The 21,250-nt window shown below is 27.6% G+C and overlaps 4 long non-coding RNA genes across 4 annotated transcripts; all 4 read right to left on the bottom strand.

Annotated features, from left to right (window-relative positions):
- Positions 1–2,437: 2,437 nt before the first annotated feature.
- On the bottom strand, positions 2,438–4,209 carry LOC116403467. Its single transcript, XR_004216227.1, has 2 exons — positions 3,591–4,209; positions 2,438–2,944 (listed from the first exon to the last, which is right to left on the bottom strand). It is a non-coding gene; the product is annotated as an uncharacterized LOC116403467 (long non-coding RNA).
- Positions 4,210–6,360: 2,151 nt separating this feature from the next.
- LOC116403297 lies at positions 6,361–7,486 on the bottom strand. The gene is made up of 2 exons (XR_004215977.1): positions 7,247–7,486; positions 6,361–6,650 (listed from the first exon to the last, which is right to left on the bottom strand). It is a non-coding gene; the product is annotated as an uncharacterized LOC116403297 (long non-coding RNA).
- Positions 7,487–13,880: 6,394 nt separating this feature from the next.
- Positions 13,881–14,604, bottom strand: LOC116403478. Its single transcript, XR_004216240.1, has 2 exons — positions 14,410–14,604; positions 13,881–14,097 (listed from the first exon to the last, which is right to left on the bottom strand). It is a non-coding gene; the product is annotated as an uncharacterized LOC116403478 (long non-coding RNA).
- Positions 14,605–19,460: 4,856 nt separating this feature from the next.
- On the bottom strand, positions 19,461–20,276 carry LOC116403498. Its single transcript, XR_004216271.1, has 2 exons — positions 20,093–20,276; positions 19,461–19,791 (listed from the first exon to the last, which is right to left on the bottom strand). It is a non-coding gene; the product is annotated as an uncharacterized LOC116403498 (long non-coding RNA).
- Positions 20,277–21,250: the final 974 nt, after the last annotated feature.

Genomic DNA, 21,250 nt, shown 5'->3' with positions numbered 1-21,250 from the left:
AATATGAGGAAGTGTCTGTTCTGGCATGGATTTGGAGACCATGTGTTAACATGAAGATAATTTTTGTGAACATATATATAACAAATAGCTTCAATACAATCAGTAGTTAAGGTTGGTTTTTAGAAGTTTTTTTTTTTTTTTACACCATTTATATTTTTTTTATTTAATTTGCTAGTAATATCGTGATATTGATTATGGCCTTGTGTAACGTTAAAAATTGATTCTGTTGTATTTGATTGCTGTTGGTGAAAAATTTGTAATCCATGAACTTAGTTTTCAATTTGTGTGATTTGTAAAGTTAACAAAACATTTTAAGTTATTAGGATTCATTTTAGAAATACATTTTAGGAGTAATTTTTAAAAGGCTAAAATCACAACTCTCATATACTTCAAAATCAGTGAGAAGCATGCGTTAAATAATTTAAATTTTAAAATCAAATTTTATTGTATGAGAGTGGAATTTAAAGACAAAAAAAAAACAAAAGTAAACGTAACTGTACTAATTTAATAATCACTCTCAAACATGCCATAAGTTTAGTTTACCCATAAATTTGATGATTCAAGTTGAACTACGTGTATTATTGGGCTCTACATCGAAATTTTGGTTTTTCTGTCATGAAAGTGAATTATGATACTATGGTTGGTTCTGGACCAATATATTACTTTAGGAAGTCCTACAAATTGATTTCAGTTGATCAAGTTTAATATTTATTAGGCCAAGTTCATATTTCAAACTTAGCCTGTTTTAATTCCTTTGCCTACTTATATGGGAAACATATGGCATCATTTTATCTTCTTAGCATTGTAATTTTCTTTTGGTTTTATGATCCTAACAATTTCTTATAAAATGCAACTGTTTGTGTAGTTTTATGACACATCAAGAACTCAAAATTTATTTCCTTCGTTTCAGTGGCCTTAGCTCGCCTTTTTTTCCCTGCCGAGGTGAAGGTGGCGATGGAGATTGAAGATAATGCAGGTTCCGCAATAGCATATACTGGCCTTGTACCAGCCAAGGGGTCCATCTGGCTACTTGCTGAAGGTTGACTTGAATGAAACACCATCTCTTGGAACCAAGAGGCTTCAGTCAAGAATGCAAGCTCTAATGAAAACGATACTTTCCAAAACACAGTCTTAATTCTCTCTGCTAGAGGGTTGAAAAAATCAAACAAGTTCAATATTATTAGCTGATGGTATTTTCTGATGTTTAACCTGGGCAGAGGGGTTTTACAAAACATGAATCAAGATATGAGTTGAATCATGATCTTTTGAAAAAATAAATATATAATTGAGGTATCTAAAGGCCCCATTTCTTGCATTTTGTTCATAACTCATCCTACTTAGGGCAAAACAGCTATGATTGACAACCAAGTTTTTAGTTAATATGATTTTCACGCACAGCTGCATGCTGAATTGAAGGATTTTGATGATGAAAAGGTAAATCTAATTATCTTAGATTCTTGTAAATCACTTTCTTACAAGGTAAATGCAATTATGAATCTATTATAAAAGATTCATGTAAATATTCCTTGCCAGTTTTACTGCATGAACTTCATACTTAATATTTAGTCTTTGGAAATCGTGACTTCTGTTTTCTCCCTCCTAGTTTTTCTTCTTATTTTTTTATATACGTAACCTGTCTAGTATACATTTCCCTTTTATGTTTAATGTTACTCTTATAAGTTTTTTTTGGTATTAGTTTAAATTGCAATTAACTAATAATTGGGTGAAGTAGATTTGATTTTTCTATCCTTTTAACTAGGGTGGTATCTGTGTTGGCATTACAAAGGGTAAAACCTTATTATATATTCTTTCAGTGATACGTAGAGTCATATTCTAAAATTAGGTTTTGTCTTCTTAATTAGGTTTTGCAAGAATCTGTTGGATGGGTGAAGGCGTATTGGAATAACTTATTTATTTATAAGACTTTTTATAGGGTTGATAGCAAAATTTTGGTTGCAATGTACTGATTTTAAACTTGTTCGTAGTAAAGTTGTCTTTGTTTATTCTTTTATTGTAAACCCTCTACCAAAAATGGTTATTAATTAGTCAATCTTTTTGTACAAATATTACAAAATGTATGATAATGTATATATATTAAAGTGTTATTTGTTTGTTTTGTCACATGGACGTGTTGTATTAGAAGTACGTTGTAATTGAACTGTGTAATGATAGGACGACAAAAGAAATAGGGACTGTCATTTAATGTATTTTCTTGTAAAAAAAATGTAGTAATAGAAGAGTATCTGAAATTTGATTTTCTAAAAAAAAATTGTCAAGATTGACAGGTTCTTGACAGGAAAAAAAATGTCAAATTATATAAATACGTGACATTTTATAACTATCGTCAATACGTAAAGAATGACAGATAATTACTCTAATATGTGTGAGCTGATGATAATTAGTTATATTGTGATAAAATATAAAATAATGACATTTATTATTTATCAATAGTACTGGATATATGATATTTATATTTTGTTATGAAAACACATATTATGACAATTTGAGATAGTCATTCCTTGACGGACGATACAATGACTAAAAAAAACTGTTAAGAATTTCAAATACGACCTACTTTATATGATGCATGAGCTACACCAACATTTAAAAGTATATTAATTTATATTTATCCTTAAGATTAAAAGTTTAAATTTTCATTCAATGAACGTTGATTAAGTACAACCAACCTAACCTGCACTTGTCCACTATACTTTTCACCTTTTGATTATACGCATACAAATTTTGCAAAAGAAGAAATATTTTGGGATGCACAAAAGATGAAAGCACCCAGACTACACCTAAAAGAAACGAAAAGAAAGAAAGTCAGTGTTATATCCTCAAAAGTTTCCACTCCAAGGGTCATCCCATGGTCCATTGTCTAGTGGTGATTGTGGAGGATTGGGTGCAGGAACACTTGTACTGTTCATCTCCTCATGCTTCACATCTGTTCAAAATCAACCACAATTTCTTATTTAATTATTGTGGTTTTGTTTAGTAACCCTTTTATCTTTAGATTTTACTTTTCAAAAATTAAGTCTATTGTTATTTCGTTTTCTTATTATAATTTGTATTAGATCTTAAGTAAAAGGGTACATTTTTGCATTTTAAGCCAAATTCTAAATGGAGAAAACAACCTTTTAAAAGCCATAAACAAGAAAAATTAACTTAAAATGATAGTTGTTTTTTTCTTTTGAAGTTTAATTAAGTATTCAAATGTTTCCATACAATATATGAAAAACTAAAAAAAAATGAAAATAGTTATCATCTTTTAAAGTATTTTGTTCTCATTTTCAATATGAATTGATTACTAGATTCTATATACGTAAATGTGCATTATATTCCAAATTTTGTGTAGTGCTTATATAAACATTCAATGTGGTCTAACGTATATTTATATTTTTAAATGAGGTGCAAAATTCAAAGATAAAAAACCATAATACAACCACCAATATATATATATATATATATAAAAAGAAAAAACCCTATATATTTAGAATGACTTTTAATTACACTTTAAAAGTGACTTAAAAGATATCCAATTTAAACATCAAGATTCAATCAATATAATGTAATACAAGAGAGTAACATACGAGCAAGATGAGGCGTAGAAAGCAAGTTCCTTGTGGCAACATTATTGGAGGCAAAGATGATGGTAACTAAGATGAGCATTATTAGTTTGCATAGAACATTATTGGAAGCCATAGTTGTGTTTGGAGCACCAAGCTTGATTTCAATGGCTTATATATAAGAAGAAATAAGGCTTGTAATTGTAACTTATCTTAGCTTCCTCCTTCAATAATTGACTTGACTCAAAATTGTAAATCAAAGTTTTAGAGGTCAGAATATTGTTAAGTCAAAGCACATGTGTTACCTTTACACAAGAACACTGCCTTTCAATTTTGGCTGCTTTCAAACCTATTCTCTTTGGAGCCCAGCCAACACGGAGTGGGAACGCTATTCCTTTACCAATAACCCTATATTTTATAGGGAATATTTTTTGCCCTAAATTTGGAGGTCTAGTTTGCATAATTGGGACCTTAGATTTTATAAAAATAATCTTTAAATTGTGAATTTGGTTTCGATTCAAACCTTAGTTTCTCAAAATGATGTAGTTATAGTTTAATCACTTGATATATTTGAGTTTTATTTCAGATTCTTAGATTTCAAGATTTTATACTTTTAACCTTGATTTTTAAAATAAAGATTCAATTTTAATTATTAGCATTGATGTCTATGAATTAATTTAAAATAGTAACAATCAAATTCTACTAATCACATATACCCTGAGTAAGAATTTCCTTTGGAAGAAGTTTGGATCTGAATAAAAATGAATGGATGGATGATTTTAATAAGTAATCTCTAAATTAATTAATTCGTTTCTAAAAGTTTAGAAGTTTAAACATTTAGTTAATTCAAATTATAAGTTTAAGGCAGGATGATTCAACAAAATCCAAAAGAAATTTTAAATTGACACACTCAATAAAAAGTTCAATAAAAGATTAAAGATATAAGTATTGATATAGATAAGTGGGAGAAATTTGATGACACTTACCATTGTAGAAAAAGTGTTGTAGAAACTACTAATTAAATTATTTGCTTAACTATGACTTTATTTCTCAGTTCATGATTTCTTCAGTTTTGACAATTATTGTGATATTCATTGTTCATATTAAATGAACTAAAAATCCAATAATTATAAGGTTTCCCACTTTTCGTCGTTTCTCATTAGTATAAAATTGATGATGGTGGCATTTATTAAAATGATTAATATGATTAGAACGATTCTCCCTTCGTTGTACATACAACCAAATTGGTTAATTATTGAGGGATTTTCAAATTTCAAATATAAAAAAATAAATTAATATAGCAAAATTTTAAATAGAGAGGCATAAAATCTGACATTTTATTATTACTATTTGTGAAATTTTAGGACATGTCAATGTAAAATAATTTGAATTGGTATGACTTATATTTGACAAACATATCCTTTTTCAATTTTCATGATGTGGTTCACATCTTTCAAAGAAACGTTAGTTAAATTTTTAAAATTAAAAATTCTTCTTGAACAAATATGAGACCTTGTTTGCATCACTAATCGCTTTAGTTAAGTTATTCTTGTGATGCACAAACCACAACCAAAATTTATGTTCAAATTGGAAAATAGAGGTTAGAAGAAAGCTTCCAAATCGAGAAAAAATATATCGTAAAATGAATTTTGAAGTACATACAAAATATATATTTCAAGAGCATTTAATTAGAAAACCATATGTATAAAATTGCATAATAAAATGTTGAAAAATAAGCAATTCCATCGTATACCATAAGCATTTAATTAGAAAACCATATGGATTACGACCTTTTTTCTTATATCATGAGCACTACAACTTTGACGGTTTGTTTTCATTTTGAAATAAAGTCAGAAAACAAAAGGTTTTTCATACTTCAAGATTTATTTCTTGTTTCATTTAGAGACTGTTTGATGGTATATATAATTATTTTATGGATATGGATTTTAAAGATAAGAAATTCAAATGTATCAAATATATGAAATTATATATATATATATATATATACACCAATTTTATATATAAAAACCAAAACTAAATATAGGCATTTTTTTTACAAGATACTGAAAGTATACCTCATTTTCTGCAAAAAGAGTTACAATAAATCTGATTTTTTGTTCTTGAAATTGTGGCACAGTTGTATATGATAAAAGTGAGAACAATTTTTAAAAATCGATTCTCAAATATATGATTGGAACCTCATGACACTTTTGCTTCATTTGAAAATATCAATAACTGATAATAATAATAATAATAATAATAAACCACAGTATATCAAACAACTTTTATGCAGGAACCAAAAAAATCGTCAAACCTAATTGATCTGACTTCTCATTTTAGAGATGGGATATTGGGGATATTGGATCTACATCCCTACCATTGTTGTTGTACTTGAAAACCTTCAAACAAACCATTGGACCAAATGTGTGAATAAATTATAAAGTAGCCTTAATTATTAGCGTTTTACAACAAAATAAAGTAGCCTTGTTAGCAACTGTCACCTTATTTGAATCTCTATTTTAGTAACTGTAGAGTAGAGGATAACTTTTAAACTCCTAAATTGACATATGGATTAAACTTGATTTAGTGGTAATCCTATTTTTTTTTAAGAACACAAAAGGGAATAAAATTTTCCTCCCTTAAATCTCTCTCAATCCTTTACATCTTAAATGACAATTTAGGATGTGAAAAAGAGTGAACTATACCTCTAATAATTGTTCATCTTGCTCGAGTTTTTACAATTGATTTTGTTTAGGGTTACAAAAGATTAGCATATTCAATTAAGAATTCGACAAAAAGCTAAAAGGGAGATTGCAGGAATTATTTTTTCAAGTGAATTCATTGGAGTAATATGTGTGGCAAGAGTACTTTTTTTTAGGACAAGTGCTATGTGAATTGAACTACATGTCATTTTGACCGAAAAGATAATTTATTATGAAGTAAAAATGTTATGAAAACTTAACATCCTCCAATGTATTTAATTATTTTTCCAACTTGATTAGTAATTTCCACCCCTAGGTTTATCTTTCTTTGGAACGGGCTTAAAAACCTTCTTTATGCTTTTGATTCCCACTGCGTCCTTGTCTGTAAAAGATAAGAAAAAAATAAAACAGATAATTAGATTGCAACATAATAAAGTAGATAGTATGATCCATTACTTTGTAGAAAAATAGTCTAAAATGGTTGCAAATGATTATATAAACTCTATTGTTTATGTTTAGCTGCAATTCAGATGAATCATATAAAAAGAAAAGACTGTGAAATGATATTAATTTGTTGGACTGAACAAAGAATTTGAATTGATTAACTATATGATCAACTTGAAAGGATCAAATAGAGCGACCAATAACCTAAACCTAGCTACGACCAGGACCAACCTTTGTATATGAGCATCTGAGTTCTATATCGAATTGTTAGATTACATATACATAATCTGAAAAAACATTCCCCACCCAAGAATAAGCAAAGACAAGATATCTTTTTTTATATGATGTGTTTGTAATTTCATCATGTTAATCATTTTCATATCGTTGCAGTTTCATCATCATGTTTTGGAAGGAACTACACAGACACATGTATATACATAATAGAAAACAAAATTAAACTAAGTATGTTTAAGAATGCAAAAACTTTATACTATCCATATTTATCCAAAAGAAATGGGTTTAGGATTCACTTACAAGCAGTTTGAGGTGTAGAAACCCGATGCCTTGCTGCAACACTACAACTTAAAATAGCCATTAAAACCACAACCAGTTGCCAAATGAGAGATATCTTAGAAGCCATTTTTTTTGGACAAAGAAAAAAACCTTATTATAATTTTTGTAGAGCAAGAAGTTTTTTTTATTGCATTTCTTGCTGTGTTTTGTAAGGATATAAATAGGGATTTGATATATTTTTCCCTTTCAAAAATTTGAAGAGATTATTTCTCAGCAGCTTCTTATTACATAATAAAATATAGCCATAGTTGTGTAGTGTATGATTTGAAAGAAAAAAGTTTGGCTACTCAAAAATGAAAACTCCTAGTGGAGTTTGACTAGAAATGTCCAAAATGGCACCCACCACCCACCACTAAGACCAATACCATATTCCTTTACAAAAACATATTTTTTTTTCTAGAGCTAAACATCTGTGGTATATTTTTAAAAAAACTTAAAGTTATTTGTAGCAGGGTGAGTGTTACTAAATTGACAAAGATAGTATGTTAACTACGTCTATAAACTATGTATGAAAAATAATTTTATTAGAAAAATGTTTTCAAAACACAAAGTTGCACCACTAGGATTACAAAGTTTAAAAATATTTGTAATTGGTTTTGTTTGTAACTAAATAGCAAATTTAAGGTATTAAAGCCATGAGTATTTAAAAAATCACTTTTATTGTACTAAAAGCACAATGGATTTTTAAGCATCCAAAACGACCTTGTTCAAACACGTTTTTAATTATCACTTTTATTCTATCTAAGAGGAGCTTAACCAAGAAAAAAAACTTTACAATTTTTTAATATCATTCTAAATGACTAAATTATCATAATCTATTTATTAATGGTTGATATACTACTATATATTCTATCATATGATATAAAAAAACACATACAATAGTCTTAAATTGGATTATCACATCCAAAGTTGTGTTGTGCATCTTCTTGAAAAAGATAAACACATATTTGTGGGAATATTATTAGATAACTAATTACGTTCATCTCCCATTTTGTTTACGTTTTCAATATACAATTGTATTCTTCCATTTCTTTTCGGTTCTTTATTTCATATTCCACCGATTTCCCTTTCCAATTTTTCTTCTACTTTTTATTTGTTTTCATTTGAGATTTTACTATTTCAATTGTTATAGGTCGTATGTACCTTCAATTTTGGATATTCAAAGTTCTTTTGTAAAGTTATTTTCTTTTTGTCATATATTACTTTCTAAAAATTACTTAATTTTCAAAATACTCGATGCTTTTGTTTTCTATCATATTATGTTGCAAAATTTGGAGATGAGATAAACTGTTTAATTCATTATCTTGTAATTAACTATTGTGCAATATTGGAGATAACTTTTTTATTTCAGTATGACGTATTTTCTGTGTGTATTGTTATGATGATAAGTAATTTTGAAATATGTATATTTATTATCATGACATTGTATATTATGTCGTATGTTTGTGTTTCCTATATATGTACTCTCTTTTCTTCAATATATAGTTATATGTATATTTATTATTATATGACATTGTATATTATGTTTGGAGTTTGTGTTTGGCTGTATTTTTTATTTAACATAATTTTTTTAGCTTATTAATTAGCAAAATATTTATAAAATATAGCGGGTCAAAGAAATCCTCATATTTAAAATAATAATAATTCTACGTGGGTTGGTGAAGAATTAGAAGTTGATTGATTCCTTAAAGGGATTGAAAAATGAAAACAATATAGGAAAATAAACTAAGTACGTTTACTTGAAGTCAAAATAAAGATCATTAAGAAACAACATATAGTTTATTATTATATATGCAATTAGCGATGATGAAAGTAATGTCATCTCTAAACTATTTAGAATGATCCAAAGAAAGAAGCATCCATCTTTATTATTATTTTTCTTATAGATACTCATTAAAATTATTTAAAATATTTATAAATATAATAAAATTCGATTATAATCTATATACTATGAACAAGTGAAAATATATTAATCGGACAGAAAATAATCATATATATATATATATTAAATGACACAATGATTTTGAATCTATAGAATAATAGATTGAAACTACATGCCATTTTGGTTAATAAAGCTTGTTTATTGTATTATATAAAGTAAAATGTTATGAAAATTTGACATAGTCGTCCAATGTATTTTAATTATTTTTCCAACTTGATTAGTGATTTCCATCCCCAAGTTTATATATCCTTAGGTTATTATCACTCCTTGGAATGGGTTTATTAGCAACCTTTTTTATATATGCTTTTGATTCACATGACATCCTAGTCTGAAAAATGTAAGAAAAAACAAACAGATTATACAAACAAGTAGATAGAAACATATTTAAAGTGGATGATAGTACAACCAGTTTTAGGAGTATAAACCCAATTCCTTGCCTTCAATACTATAACTTAAAATACCCATCAAAACCACAACCAATTGCTAAATGATAGATATCTTAATTAGAAGCCTTTTTTGGAGAAAGCAAAACAAGGGAGGACAAAGAATTACATATTATTTTGTAGAAGAATTTGTTGTTGCTTTTGGTTGTTGTGTTTTGTAAGGATATATATTAAAATGTTATCATAGTTGTGCAGTGTGTTTGATTTTAAGTAAAAAAAGTTTGGCCACTCAAGAGTTGACTAGAGTGGAAGTTGAATATTGAAATTTCCAAAATGATATACCCACCACCCACCACTAACACCCATATCATCCATATTTTTCATTCTTTTTCTTTTTCTTTAAAGCTTAAAAATCAAAAATCGACTCATACATATACGTGGTTGACGAATAATATAATTAGTTACAGCTATATAGTAGAGAAAAAACAATTTTATTAAAGAAAATGTTTTATAAAATACAGAACTGCGTCATTCGCTGCTAGAGAGTTTACAAATCATTCTACATAAAACTTGTTTTTTTGTACTAACACAATACGTTATATTTTTAGGCATCAAAAGGGATCTTCCAAACAAGTTTTTAATTATAGGCTATCTTTTAATTTTGATGGTTGTTCTTTATTATATTTAGCGTAATTTTAGTTATATTTATTATAATAAATAATATTTACAAAATATAACAAAATTTCATCTTTTACCAAAAATAAATAAATAAATATTTAGCTATATTTAATTTTTGAAAGAAAATTTAATTAAAATGATATTAATATACTATATGGGAAAAAATGTGAGTCTCAATTTTTTTTTTAATGGAATTATTTAGGTAGGTTTCCTAAGTGAGGTTTATCCACTCTTATACAAATCTTACTTTATGATTTAGTAATATATGGTATGTGGAAACGAAGGATGTTTGTATTTCAATTTTGTGTAACCTCGTTTCTTTCTTTTATTAATATTTTTTCACTCGTCGATAATTTTAAATTCATAAACAAACAAAATGTATCATAGTATTGATATAATAATTAAATTTTAGGTAACCTAGTAGTAGGTTAAGTTTTTTTAGAAACAGTGAACTGGATGTACAAACAAAGTTTCAAATTGGTTAAGATAGAAAGAGAATCGTAACACATATACGTTAGAGACATAGTTATCTAATGTATTGATTTGAGATATTTTAGGTGATTCGAGAAGGAAAGTTGTAAAAATTTTATATATTAAATAAATAGAAGATATTCTATTATTATAGAAATAATAATAATAATAATTTTATGTGGGTTAGTGAAGAATTAGAAGTTGATTGATTATTCCTGATAGGAATTGGAAAAAAGAAAACAATATTCGAAAGTAATTAATGTTTACTTGAAGTCAAAATAAAGATCATTAAGAAACGATATAGTTTAGTAAAAGTAATGTCATAACATTAATGTCTAAACTATTTAGAATGATTTAAGGGAATGAAGCATCTTTTTTTTTTTTTTAATTAATATTTTGCTATATCTCTGTGAATATTTTTAAAAAGTTTTATTATTTAAAACAATTTTCTTTTAACAAACAAGAAATTGACTTAAGAACAATAAATTCAAAAGATCAGAAATACCATTCTGTTTCTCATTTCTGCATATACAAAAATAATTGTAAACACATTTAAAGCATATTAATATTAATTCAAATGGGTTCCTATCTTTAAACTGAATTTATCAATTTATTTTAAATTGAGCAGATCTCTTTCAACTTAAAAATATCTAAAAGAAATATGTAAATGCAGTACTTCTTCAGTTTTCACTCTTTGTATAAAAATAAGTTTCTTTCAATAGTTGCCACACCAAGGGGTGTCCCGTTTGGGTCGTCTGCTACGTTGGCCATTGCATGGTTGTGGAGGACTTTCAACATGAACATTATTTGTAGTACTCGTTTTCTCATTCTTGATCGTCTCTGTTAATGAAAATTAACAATATTAACTTACGTTACTGACTAACCAAACAATAAAAAGGCATAAACCATACTGTTTAATGTAATGTGTAGAGATGATAAAGAAAAAACTATATACTTGTGATCACTAAATCTACTTTAATTATTTTATATATTAAATATTACGTTGCACGATTCTAGACTTTAACCCTAATGATCTAATTCAATTTTATTTTTTATGAGAAACTTCGATGATGCTTCATTGATGAAAATGATCACAAGTATTTTTACAATATAATATTGCATTGAAAAGAAGATTATTACACATAATATATCATTGTTTTAAGCACATGTGAAAAACATAAACATATGAAAAACAAGAAACAAGAAAATGAAAATACATGAACATATACATAATATGGGTACATAATTATTATATAATCATCCTCTTTTGTATACCGTAATTACCATCATGAGAATCATCAAATGACAGTCTCCTAACTTTGTTGTCTGATACATATCAAAGGGAGCTTAAATTATCATCATTTAACACTGTCAAACTTTGAGGGAAAAAAAAAGAAGAAAGAATGAAGAAATAAAGTGATAAATATAAGTTAGAAGAGTAATATGATATCTTACAAAGTTTGGGATTTGTTAGATCTCTTGATGCAGTTGAAGAAGCCAATAAAAGCATAACAATAATCAACATAACTATTTCCCAATAAAATGCAATCTTCTTCTGCACCATTTTTTTCTAATTAAAACTAACATTTTAATTTGCAATACTTATATTTCTCTTCCATACTTTTTATACTGTATTTTTTCATCCAAAATTGAAGACTTTTCGTTGTGTTTCCGGGTTTTGAGGAAATTTTGATTGAAAGATCTATTAGAAATTATTTGTATTCATATTTTGTAGTCCCATTTAATAAATATTTTCTTCCCATTTGATAACAATTTTTTAGTTTTCTATTATTTAATCTTATCTTTTACTACAATTTACATTTTGTCAGGTGTATTGTTGATTTTTTAACCAAATTCAAAAAACAAAAAAAAATTAAAATGTACATAATAAATGAAGACATTTGAAAGTAAAACTAGTGTTGTCTATATGCAGTGGAGAATATATATATATATATAGTTACTAAATGGAGGATACCTTTAAGAAATTGGACTTATTTTTCTTTTCCAAACTAAGAGGAGGTGGTTGTTCCACATGTTGATTTCCAGTCAGAGGAGGTGGTTTTCGGTGGGTTTTGGATCTTGGTTTTAGAGGCATCGGTTTCTCATCAGTTTCTTGGTGTTTTCGTTGAAGGTATAGTCGTTCGGAATGATAAATTACAGATTGTTGATTACCTGTTGATTTCTGTCATTAAAAAATCTCTGAAAGTGGATGGTGACCAAATTGATCAACTATTGTATATCTTATTTTGCATTGTGTTCTCTGATTTAGTGCAAAAATTGTAAAATATGTGTGAAGGTTTTAAGTTGACGTTTCAAATGAATTTTAAATATTTTTTGGAAACTATATATATACATGTGAAATTTAAGGGTTAAACAAGATAAATTCAAGCAAACAATAACAACAAATCATATATTTTTAGGTTACCAAAAACTGCACAAATTATTACTAATAACTCAGACTTGCAACCTCAAACACAGATTTTCTTTCTAACTCCATACTAAACAAAATTTACACACCAAATACAAATTTTCTAACCCAACATGTTTAGGAAGTCATACTTCATAACTCAACTTACTAGCTTAAAACAACCTTTAAATGTTAAGCACTTTTTGTCATATTCCTCAAAGCGACTACAATAAAACCATGGACCAGCCCTTGATACTGTGGGTTTTTTCCATCCTCTTTTAATTGTTTTTCTGATCTAGGAAGAAGTTTTCTAGACACTTTACTTCCCCTCATTCTTAATGAGATTGTCAAAGGAGAATTGTTTCACTTTTTTTATTATTTTTATTTCTTATTTGTTGCTCTTGCTTGTTGGTTACAAAAATAGTTAAGCTCTTGACATAGAGGTGCCTCTATGTAATATATTCTTATATATCACTCTGCTCGTAGAAATAGCAAATACAGTTTTAATATGAACCACAAAAATCTGTGTCAACTTCGTTCCTTCTGCACTTTTTTGCTTTATGTTTGGTTGTTGATTTCATGACATATATCGTACCTAGATCAAAATAATTTTACATAACTCTCCCTCTGCCATTCCTATATTTATGCGGTTTCTGTAAGTTCTTTTCACTAATAATTATGTCTTAATAAAGTGTTAAATTTTACTTTTTTGAATTAAGGAAATAATCGGATTAGAGCTAGAATTGATATATATATATTCTTTGGTATAAAAGATTGAAAATTAAAAAACAACAGGTATAATTATTTCATGATAATAAAAATGATAACGGAAAATTGTATATACAATTTAAGAATCAATAGTTCCCATTGCGAGGAGCAGCAGAACTTTCTTCATCAAATGGACGAGGAGGAAACTTCTTTTTCTTCATACCTATACACATTTAGAAAATGAAAGAAAGCCAAAATCAAAATAAATTAAATGCTCCATATATACTAGCATGCACCTCTATATACTTAAGAACAAAAGGATTCAAGTTTAAACTCTCCAACTTTAATATATACTAAATATATACATGAATGTTTGTTATTTCAATATTTTTAGTTAAAATATTCTTTTGAAAAAAAACCACACTTTTATTATTGAGTGTGTGAGAAACAAACATGAACGAACGGTACAAAAGCATACCTATTTAAAATGATATGAATAATATTTAAACAAAGTTTCAAAGAAATTACGACCTACCATCAATATCGTTTGTGGAACTCAATCTCTTTGCATTTGCTTTGGAAGGAACAATGAGTCTAACAATTGACAAGAGTTTCTTCCAAACAACAGAAGCCATCTTTGAATCAAATTTTGGTTTTGGGTAGACAAATGAAAGAGATATTGTTGAAATATGTATATTATGGAAGAGATTATTGTAATAGGAAGTTCCATTTGTTTGAGGTCTCTCAAATCTTAATTTATACAATGGATGACAAGCCATTTTGAAAGAATCATTAATTAATAAAAGACAAAAATGAGGACAAGTTGAAAGTGTAGAGCTTTTGGTCTAATTTAATGGCCTCGTGATCTATTGACTTTTTCTCTTCATCCTATTGGCAACTTGACCTTAGGATTCTTTCAAGAAATAATAATAAAAAGGTCTTAGTTGTATTGTTTTCAATAGCACATTCAATGCATATATAGTAGATAAAGATGATGATACTCAAAATTATTTGGCAATGGGAATATAGTTCATGTGTCTTTATAAATAACAATGTGAACAGGAGAACGGAGTGTGGATGAGAGTCATTCTTGAATCAGATTTTTGTGTTTTCTAACTTTTCTAACTTTTAATATCTTATTTTGATAATGTAATGTTTCTTCTCACACCGAATCGAAAAAGTTAAAGCAATTTTCTAATTCATTAATTTTTTTCAACGTGCAGTCTGAACATATATCTCTCAAGATGATGCATCTATTAGGGTTCTTCTGTTTTTAATCTTATTCTAATTATTTGTTTTTGAAAGAAAAAAAATATCCGTCCAAAAAAATTATAATAGACAATAAGATAAGTATAATTCACCTATTTGTATAAAGATTATGAGATTCTTTAGTCTTTTAACATGAGATTCAATATAACCGATTATTTTAAATGAAAAATATTTGAAATTGCTCTTAGTGATTGAGAATTTTTGTTTGAAATGGAGTGCAATCGATCGTACTAGCACTAATGTACTGAATCATATACAAATGATTTCACAATTAATTGTGCTCGGGTGTAATTACACGTTACTAAATTAAATGACCACTCAAGAAATCCTATTTGTTGCCCCATTTTTTTTAGAAAAAAGTTTGTTTAATACGACTTTTAAATATTCAAAATCAGTTTGAAATAATGACTTCTTGAAGGTTTAGAAACGTTTGCTTATTCAACTTTCATAATGGTAAAGGTCATATGAATTGAATTGACTTGAATACAAAAATCAATATTCATTCATGAGCCCTACAATTTTGACGATGGACTGTTCATATTTAAATAAATCAAATCTCAATAACAAAATGTGTTTTTTTGTTTTCTTCTTTTCCCATTGGTAGTTAATTGATAGTTGCAATTTCTCAATTATAATAATAGTTAATAATAAATTGATGATTGCATTTTAAAATTATATTACAAAGCTGAGGAATAAAGACTTCACGATTCCCCACGCTTTGTCATCAATATTGATGTCAATATTATTAACTTTGTTTCTTTGTTTCATTCTTTTTTCCTTTTTCCAAATATGGATGATATGGAAATTTTAGGACAAAGTTCTAAAATGTATGAACGACTGAGTGTTAAAATTAAATGAGAAAATCCTTTACTTTAGGGTGTTATATATTACAATTTTTAACAATGTTGTCTAATTCTGATAAAATTAAGAGACAAGGAAACACAATAAACTTAATGAATCCGTAATGAATTCAATAATCAACTTTTGGTTGGACTTTAGAAGAATTTGAAGTCCAACCTTTTGTGAATATGCAATGTACTAATTTTCCGATGGTAATTTGGGTGTGTGTGCTGATCTCCCTTTCCTTTTTACTTGTTCAAAAACAATATATATATATATATATATACACACAAATGTAGTTGAGAGAAATCTTAATTTTCCATCCGTAGAGTGATTTAACTGAAGGATTTTCTGTTTTTGGACTTGAATGATACTGTGCCCTTTAATTTGTTGTAGCTTAAATTCCTGCTAATACTTCTATTTGATTCTATTTATTATGCTGCCCTTGATTCTATGTAATCTGATTTTCTTTATCCAATGTATCAAGATATCTCTACTATGAGTTGTCAATTTCAAATACTAAATTCGTAATTTTAGGCTTTACATTCATTGAAAATGTTACAAACCTCTTAAATTAGTTGAGATATTCAATTTGAAAAAAAAAAAAAAAAAACATGAACCCCAAATGTTAAAAGAAGATGTTTGTTTTGAGTAGAAGGAAATTGCAATTAACAATGCCACCACTTGGCAAGTGTTGGTCAGTGTATCGATGGATGCACATGTGTATCAGATTGGAGTACACACAAAATTAGGTATTAAAGTAATTCTCAATTTGAAGCCATGATCATTTGAACTCAAATAGAATAGTAGTTGGATCAAGTTCTTTTTTAATTATGAAACTTTACTATACTATTTATATATTTAACTAAAATTATATAATATAATGTATATGTATATAATGCTTTTGGTTACGGTAGGTTGAAGATGCTACGAAGGTGTGAGATGTTGTTCTAGTGCTCTTCCTGTTTTTCTCGTTTGGTTAGCATTTTATTAAAACTAAACTCTGAATAAGCCAAGTTCTAATGAAATTATATATATATATATCGGCAAACTAGTGATCATTTGTAGATAATGCTTTTTACCATATATGAAGCAAATACTCCATATCCTTAAGTTTTTTTTTTCCTTTCCAAAACAAAGAATGATTAATAAGCTGTAAATGAATTTGTTACATTAATTGAATCAAATTGTGATAATAAGAATACTGTATATATTACATTGATATTGAGTATCAAAAGTTCCCATCCCACACACCATCTTCATGTTTGGCTGGTGGTGGAGCAGCAGTAGTTGTATTGTTTGTTTCTGTATTGTTCTTCATACCTACAGTTAGAAAATGATGAAAAGTTAATTATTTTCACATATATATATATAATATTCTTAATTTCAAAAGTAGTTTCCTATTATTTAGAACCCTACCATCTTCATCATTTTGAGTATTAGGTGGTTGAGCAATTGTATCAACATTTAGCTCAGCATACTCCATACCTGCAGCATTTGGAAAGATAATGTAATTATAATAACCATAAGAAATAATAAATTTTAACCACAATCAACTCTCTAATAATCAAAATCATTTTATCATTCCGTGTTCTTCTTTTATCTCTCATTAGTACAACAACCATGAAGATTGGAATCAAACTTTAAATCTCTAGATACAAAAAAAGATCATGTTGGTTACTAGTAAACTTAAAAGGCATGATATCGAGCACAATTGAAGCGAAATTAAGAGGGGGAAAAGCTTACGATGAATATAGAAGGAAGGAGATCTCCTTGCATGAACATAATTTGAAGCTAAGATGAGTGTGATGATCAAGAAGAGTTTCCAAATAATTGAAGCCATTTTAGAAGCTGTCTGTTTTTTTTTTATGGTAGATTAGAAAACTATGAAATATAAGTTTGGAAGATATAATATATTGTTTTGATCAGAGTGCATTTGCTTGAGCTCTTTTAAGCTCCATTTATATGAGTACTAAACCGCGTTAGGTGCTTTGAAAGAATTGAGGGGAAAAAAAAGCTGAAGTAAAGGTGTAGTGTAGAGTTTTAGTTCACATGATATACTGCGTTGACCCCATCTGTTGGCTTTTCAATTTAAACATTTTATTCAAACATCATCATTCCAATATGATATTAATTAATTAAACGATTGATCAACTATACACTATATTGTTAGTATATAAATTTTGTTATATTTGTAATTTTTTTTGTGTGATATATCTTCTAATACAATTAACTTGATCCTATTAGAAGTAGTGTAAAATTAAAATTAATTTTGTATATGGAAAATTGCTTAATTTTTGGGAGTGAGAAGAAATTATTTTTTAAAAAGAATTGGAAATATAAATGTTTTAGTGGGTCTAAGTATGGACACATGAGGGGAAGATTTGAAATAAACCCTAATCTCAAATTTGTACGTAAGAAATAGGAAACAGTTTCCCATGTTGTACTAGTGGTTCAACAAAGGAAAATACTATGAGTTATTGACTTATGATATCCCTACAACTTTGACCATTTATTGCCATTTTGAATTAAAGTACAATAATAATGAGGAAAATAATAGCAAATTAATAAGTAAAGGGGGTTGCTTTTCATACCTTCTTTCTTTCTTCTTTTTCACACTAATAATATCAGATTGTGAAACTTTCTTCAAGGCTGTTGCCATAAAATGAAACACAAAAGGACGAAAATAATTGAAAGTATATTTCACAATCATGTATGAGGATTATACGTCGAGATCACGTAATATCAAAAAAATACAAAATTGATGGATCTAAATACCTAATTAGCAAGGTTTAATTTAGTTAATGAATCGGAATACCTAGTTGAGAGGTGTTGTTGTACCATTTGATTCCTCTTGTCTTGTAAATTAATTTTTTTAAAAAAAAAAAGATAGCCTAAAATCTTATACCATATGAACTTTGGCTTTTCCACCCTAAGTTTTGAAAATATATTTTTCCATATTGTTTATTTCCATGATATTGATAGTGATAACGATAATTGTTTAGTCAATTTTCATAAACTAATTAAATTTAAGATTGATTGAAAGTATATGAACTAAAATTGAAGGGATGCTTCCAATTATATTTACTAATACAACGCAACATCACTAATAGATATCTATTAATATTTCAACTTATAGACGACTATAAAACCTTTTTATATTTATTAATATTTTAATTGTTTTGTCATTTAAATTTTTTAAAAAAAATTAAATATACAAAAAGAAAAATTAATAATAATATTAGTTCAACCTAATAATAATAAGTCACAATTTCTTTTCAAGCTCAAACCATAACAATTGACAATTATGGAAGTTGGGAAGTTCGCGCCTTAGGTCTATTGTATATCTTTAGGCTCTTTTCTAGCTAGTACGATTGTTTCTCATTTATTTGCATTTTTATTAGATCTATTTTCAAATATAACAAAATAAATCAAAACATTTAAAAGATATAGTAAAATTTCTCTGTATATTATATATTCTCACGAATAGATTGTAATATATTCTCATTTTCGTTATTGTTGAAGTATCTATTTAAAGAAAACACAAACACAACACACAATTCCATATTGAAGTATTGACGACGTACAATTTCAAACTTCTTAATATAAATTTTCAAATGTAAGACCAAATATATATTTCTTTACTAAGTTCCATCCTTGACCATTTATTAAGAGTAATTCCCACACCAAAGGAAGTATCAGCTGGCTGCAGCCGCTGCTGGCTTCATGGTTGGTCCATAAGAGTAGTTCCCATCAAAGGGAGCATCAGCGGGCTGGATCAGCATTGCTGGTCCATAACTTGGTGCTTCTGAATAAGATGAATAAATGAATAAATAAAAACTTTAGAATATAAGGACACAATGTAAATCAGGCTCAAGTAAGATCGTAATAAATAAACATACACACAAAGTGCAAAATTATATAACTACACAGTGTCAAGATGGGATTAAAACATGATAGCCTATACAAGATATTTCGATTAGATTGGAAAAATTGCATTCATTAAAAAGGAACGGATTCAATATATATATACATATCGAGAGTTAGGGATCAAATCAACACAAAATAGAATGAAGAGAAAAACAAATGGATTTAAATTGAGTACTTACGAGCTACATCAAGCAATTTCCTGGAACAAGAAACATTAGAAGCCAATATAAGGGCAATAAGTAAAAGTGCAACCAAAATATGTAAGACTTTAATTGAACCCATAAATTAATATTTATGCTATAAAAAAAATTGTGGGATTCATGTTTGGGATATACAGATTTATAAATATTCCTAAAGTTTGAATTATGAATCACATATATTTATACACCTAAAGGGTATGTATTTTTTCTCTTTTTCCATATGAATGTTTGGAAGAAAAAAATTAAATGTCATGGAAAAATATATTACAAAGACTTGGTTTATTTATGTATGATAATATTTCTCTCTTGTAATTTTAGTCGTGAAGGTTTTGGCCCCACACTAACTTGACTTTGGTGTAAGATTTTGCAAAATATTCCACATTAGATTGTGATTTACTTTTGGTGTTATTATCATAAGTACTTATCATACTAACTTTCCATTAAAAGAAGAGGAGACTTCTAGGTTAGAGGCCAATAGGACATGTCGATTGTTGGGTGTCATCCTATATACCCAATATTAGTACACTAGATTCCATCACAATTCTAGGGCGAAGCGTGTTACACGGTAGTCTAGAGTTAAGTACTTGATAACGATTTAGGTAATATTCGTGTTAAAAGCCAAAAAAATAAAAAAGAAGAAGAAGTCAATATTCCATAGCCGGCTAAAAAATGAACATAAAATTTATATTTTTCTTTCAAAAAATATGACAAACATAAAATTTATATTATTCATCTCGAAGTCCGAGTTACGATATTCCACCCTATCATTATAAATAAATCAATAAACTTAACTATAGAAATTTGAATGGTGAACTAGGATGTACGTAGGTAAGGTTGGTTTGGTTGTTGGGTTTTGTATGTATGCATGTGAATGAGTTACAATATATATAAATAAAATTAGAAATTTAGATTGGATTGAATCAACTCAGAATTTTAAGAACGTAACTTGGATCCAACCCAACCTAATAATTTAGCAATTCAAGTTCAAATTGCCAGCTCTCATTCTATGTCGTCGTGAGAAAGAATTCTTATAAATGTTTTCTATGTCGTCATGAGAAAGAATTCTTATAAATGTGTCGAACATAATTAAGATCTATTATTGGAGTGATTTACATAATATATCGTGCTAGTGCACAT

Source organism: Cucumis sativus, chromosome 4 (genome assembly GCF_000004075.3).
Source record: "Cucumis sativus cultivar 9930 chromosome 4, Cucumber_9930_V3, whole genome shotgun sequence".
NCBI lineage: Eukaryota > Viridiplantae > Streptophyta > Magnoliopsida > Cucurbitales > Cucurbitaceae > Cucumis > Cucumis sativus.
The sequence above is the reverse complement of the archived record's forward strand: the minus strand, read 5'-3'. Positions and strand labels throughout refer to the sequence as shown.